Source organism: Dufourea novaeangliae, unplaced genomic scaffold, assembly GCF_001272555.1.
Source record: "Dufourea novaeangliae isolate 0120121106 unplaced genomic scaffold, ASM127255v1 scaffold69, whole genome shotgun sequence".
Lineage (NCBI taxonomy): Eukaryota > Metazoa > Arthropoda > Insecta > Hymenoptera > Halictidae > Dufourea > Dufourea novaeangliae.
The window spans coordinates 11552-16944 of record NW_015373949.1 but is presented as its reverse complement, the minus strand read 5'-3'; positions in this window follow the sequence as shown (position 1 = coordinate 16944).

The window sequence follows — 5393 nt, the reverse complement described above, 5'->3', positions numbered from 1 at the left end:
TGTTTGTAATGTAATAAAAATCTGTGTTTCGATTACGTTTTTGATACGTATTACTCACTTATATGGAATAATATAGAATAAAAATATACTGTTAGTCCGATATTTGAAAATATACATGCGATCGTTGTCACTGTTAAACTGTTGTAATAACAATGGAATAATAAAATAATTTACTCAAATGTACATAATAACATATATACATATTTGTAACGAGTAACTCGTTACGTCGTCCCCGCGCGACGCCAGCGAGGCACCGCGTGACAACTACCGTCGCGGCCGCGAGATGGCTACGCGCGCCTCGCGGTTCTCGCCGATAAGATTGTGCCTCGCGGCTACTAATACCGCGGCGCGAGGCACAGTCGAGGCAGATCTCGACTCCCTGCGTACCAGCACACACACCGACCGCAATCGAGCTCTCTGCTTTTTGGATCCTCCAAGGTACTCACTCACTGGGGCGCTGTCCCAGTGTATGCAGGGAGCCTTTAACCCAGAGGCCCTCCGACAGTGTCGGGTCAAACCCACTGCTCGGGCCATCCCCTAAGGGGGCGGGGACACCACGGGTCTCCTCCACCCGACCGACGGAACGGCCCCTGGCCGTCCCACGATCGAGGGCAAACCTCTCCTCCACCACGCCGCCTGAACCGCCGCGCCAACCGACTACCGCCGAGCCGCCGTCCGGCTACCGCCGCGTTCCGACCGCCGCGCCGCCAATCGAGGGCACCGCCGCGCCCACCGACTACCGCCGAACCGCCGACTACCGCCGCGTTCACACCGCCGCTAGCCACTAAGAGTAGAGTCTAAGGACCCCCGACTTTTTTAAACCCCCGAAGCCAAATAAACCGGCTGGTTGCCCAGACTGCACTCGTCTCATTTGTTCGACCCCTGGCAGCCGACTGAGCTGGCCTCCTTCCTCCGTCCCGCCGCGACATTCGTCGCATATTCATAAAAACAATATTAAGCGCAAGAACTTTTTTGTACGCGAAAAAAAAACTAATAAGTCCATCGGGACTAGAACACAAGACTCCTTTCTAATACGTCTACTTTACAGCGAACGGACAGAAGAGAATCCGTTCATGACCATAGTCCCTTCGATGATTTTCCGACGTACCGAACACTCATGATCTGACAACATTGTACTTTAGACTCGACAACACTGTAGAAGTTAGACTAGTTGAGCTCGAATGGATTTAACGTAGTTCACAAATTCACCGTTCTCATAACGTAGAGGGTAGTAGAAAATCCCTGACGTTTTACACTATCGGTATTTCAGAACATGAGACACGAAGTCCCATAAGATGATTCTATCCTATACCTCGTTGGTGATATTACACGTACCCTAAACGCCAAATAAGAGCATAACTATTTCACGCATCTGGAATGAGCAGAAGTCTCTCGAACTACTGATTCCCCCCACTTTCTCGCTTTCTGCAACAGGGGCGACAGAATTTGTCATACACCGGGTGACATAATGAAGTATTTCTCAAGACACGAATACTTATGAATTGGCGCGTTTGTATTTCACAGTCACTAGATGTATGATGCTACACGAGGCATAATGATGCTCAATTGTTTAAGACGTCGGTAACTAAGGTAATCGAGAGGAATATGCGCAAACAAGACCGAAATTCGTCATTTCGCAGTTATGGTCTTATTTGGTTTTTCTACGTGTCGTAAATGCATTTACGGCACGGTCTAAAATACATACCAACCTCTGTGTATATTATTGTAGTTCTAAGTAAAATAGTAAAAATATTATATTTGTAGGTGGCAAATTGTTATAAAAATGTAAATTATTATGGTCTGTTTATCGAAAGAAAAGTCCTGGGGGTCGCCCTGCTCCGGCGCGTGGCCTGGTGGGGATCCAACCAGTGATGCCAGAATCGTGAGATAACCGTGCGAGCGCTTACCCTCTCCATGCCTCCCGCGGGTATTTCGCACACGCATATTCTACCCCTCCCGTGAGCTCTTCCCCATTACGTCCTACTCGGCGACTCCCCAAACAAGCGTTTTCTACCTCTATACGTGTCGCTCTCCTTTAGGTGCTCGGGGAAAGTCCTACGTCACACGTTTATGACGCGACGGTCGAGTGGCCCAAGCCAGGTCAAAAATCCCAAATCCCAAGCAACATAAAGTTTACGTCCTAAACACGGAGAGCTGCATGATTTCTCTCACGCGCTCATGATGAAGACCCCGTCCGAAACTCCGTCCGAATCCCGATGCGACGATTTTAGTTTTTATTTTTAATTATTGTATAATTTCATTTTGTAATATGTCAGTAAAATAAAAGCTTCGAAGATATTAATTTAAGAAGTATTTTAAAAAAGTGGGAGATGTATTTATTCTTCTTTAATATTTAAATTTTATATGACACAAATACATATTCTCTTATGTATACTATACACAAATTATTCTTGCAATTAGATGTTATCTTTATTTTAACTATTGCAGTACATACATATGAAAACATTCGAAGAAAAATCCATTACATTAATATGTTACGTACAGTAAAATGATGGCTTGGAAGGTATTAATTTGAGAAACATTTTCAAAATTAGATTTTTTTGTTAAGCTAGTCCACGCATATGCATTTTTTTAGATTTGTTGTCGGTGAGCATGGAAAATATGCATGGAAATACAACACATCGTCTTTTCTTTTTGTCCTCTAAATAATGTCACAAGTGTTTCGTCTTCAATATGGACTTTCTTTATTCACGGTATATTACTTTCTTTGGACGGCTAAAATGTTTCTTTCGCAATCTGGGAAATTCCTAACAACCCCTTGTGAAATAATCGGACAATAATGTATTCGGCGCGCGTATAATTGCAACTAATTCAGAGTCCCTTTACGTTAAAATAGTTTTTAATAATTCAATACAGTTCTACTTTCCGGTAATAAAGACATTTCCAAATTACGTGTTACAATGAGCCACCATGCAGTCTCGTTATTGCCTCCATTTACGATAGGGTTGCTTAGGATGAAACGTATCTGACCAAAACGCTCGAAACGCGGGCAACCCTATGTGTTGTATTTCCATGCATATTATCCATGCTCACCGACATCAAATTGAAAATGCTTCTCAAATTAATATCTTCCAAGCTTTCATTTTACTGTACGTAACATATTAATGTAATGGATTTCTCTTAAAATGTTTTCATATGTATGTACTGCAATGGTTAGAATAAGGGTAACATCTAATTGTAAGAATAATTTGTATATAGTATATATAAGAGAATATGTATTTGTGTAATATAAAATTTAATTATTAAACAAGAATAAATATATTCCCATTTTTTTAAAATGCTTCTTAAACCAATATCTTCGAAGTTTTTATTTTACTGACATATTACAAAATGAACGTTTTTTAGGACGTAAACTTTAGGTTGCTTGGGATTTGGGATTTTTGACTTGGCCTGGGCCACTCGACCGTCGCCTCGTAAACGTGTGACGTAGGACTTTTGCCGAGGAACACCTAAAGCAGAGCGACACGGACAGAGGTACAAAACGCTTGTGTTGGGGAGTCGCCGAGTGGACGTAGTGGGACAGAGCTCACGGACAGGCTAGAATATGCTTGTAGTAAAATACCCACGGGAAGCATGGAAAGGGTTAGCGCTCGCGCGGTTATCCCACGATTCTGGAAAGTTGAGGTTAATTATTGCTGTTGACCGCTGTTAAATATGTCAGTCTTTGGTGTAAAGCAGGATGGTCAGACTCTGATCGTCATAGGCCGAAATTTATTAACCACACAGGTATCTAAAATTTTAGTATGCATCACTCCACAGATCTCAAGGTATCATGAATGTGCAACCATTTATAGCTAATGTGATGAGAAAAGCTCTGTGGGTCAAGTCTCTATTGAAAATGTTTATTTCATCAGGATAATGCCAAAATTGTTTACTAATAACAATAAAATGCAATAAGTGAAGGTAAAGTATTATGATTGAAATGTTCCATGAAATATGTTTCTAATTATACCACACCTTACTTCTGAAACAAGATGGAATGTATTGAACATGGAGAATTATTGTTGTATTTAATTTTTTTTTTAATTTTTGTATTTCATGCGTTCGTCCCAAAACCATGATCAACTGAAGTCAGCAAGCTGCCACTCGTCCCTCGGTGCACCGGCAACTCCATCCACATCCATTACAACATTCCCATTGCATTTACCATAAATAATTGCACCTTTAGGGTACCTTGAGATTTTTTCCATTGAAACAAGTAAAATATTTGATAAAAGGAAACATATAAAATGTAATTGTTTTAAAAAGTGGACCTAACACTCTCTGGCTCTAGGGTCCAGATGTACGTAAGTGTAAATATAACTATTATGAAGTGTTCGAGATTAGACTCGAAGAGAGAATCGAAGGAGCACCTTCTTGATTGTGTAACAAAACAATTAGTAGTTTATTGTCACAACTGTACACAATTAAATAAATATAACAAAACGATAACGAGTAGACAAAACTATACTTCGGAGCACCGAAAACAGAGATAAATACAATTATAAGGACCGGCGCGCTTGTAATAAAAGTATTATAAAACAGGGAGCACTCTTTAACTCATTCGCACGTCTTAGTCGAAGGTTCGTTACGAACAGACGGAGACAAAAGCTCGTCGTGGGTAATTCGACAGTTAAGGGGGGAGACTCCTTTGGGGCCAACTCCGAATCGATCGAAGCGCGGATGTAAACAACCGGACGCCAGCGGAAACACAAAATCGATATTTGGGACGGCTTGATAATACGACATCCAGCGGCAGTACTCACAAATAAATTTTGTTCCCCGTTACCATCAAGCTGGGTTTGTGTATTGCCTACGCGAAGACAGTGTTGCCGGACAGTATCGTTTTTCTTACGCTGTTGCCCCATGTCCCGCATGCAATTCTACCCGTGAGCAGTGATGCCAGGACGTGGGATTTTTCCCACGCATGCGCACTACCTAATCCTCAGTAACGTATATACTTCACTCAAATATGAGGTATCGTTAGACTCCCGTGACAATTTAAATACGGTAGAAATTACAGGAAGAGGACATTTTTAAAAGAAATAACATATTTACATGGAAATAAATGAATATATATTTTTTTATTATTTTGTACATCTGCAGCCAATTTATTACATGAATACAAACATTTGTTGCGAGAGTAAGTAAAATTGCAGAAAACCTTACTAGTATTCAAACAAGAACATTATATATAAAACATATAGTCGTGCTTTCATCAATTAATATTGAAAATTTCTGAATTTTTAATTCTGTAATAAGCTTATCGCTTTCGCGTTTGCCTATTACATTTTTTATTATCTGCGTACATTTAGTTCGTGACAATTTTAGATCCTTAACCACCTGCGGATCTGAACAGGTTTCCTTTAATAAAGGGACCATGTGATTAATTG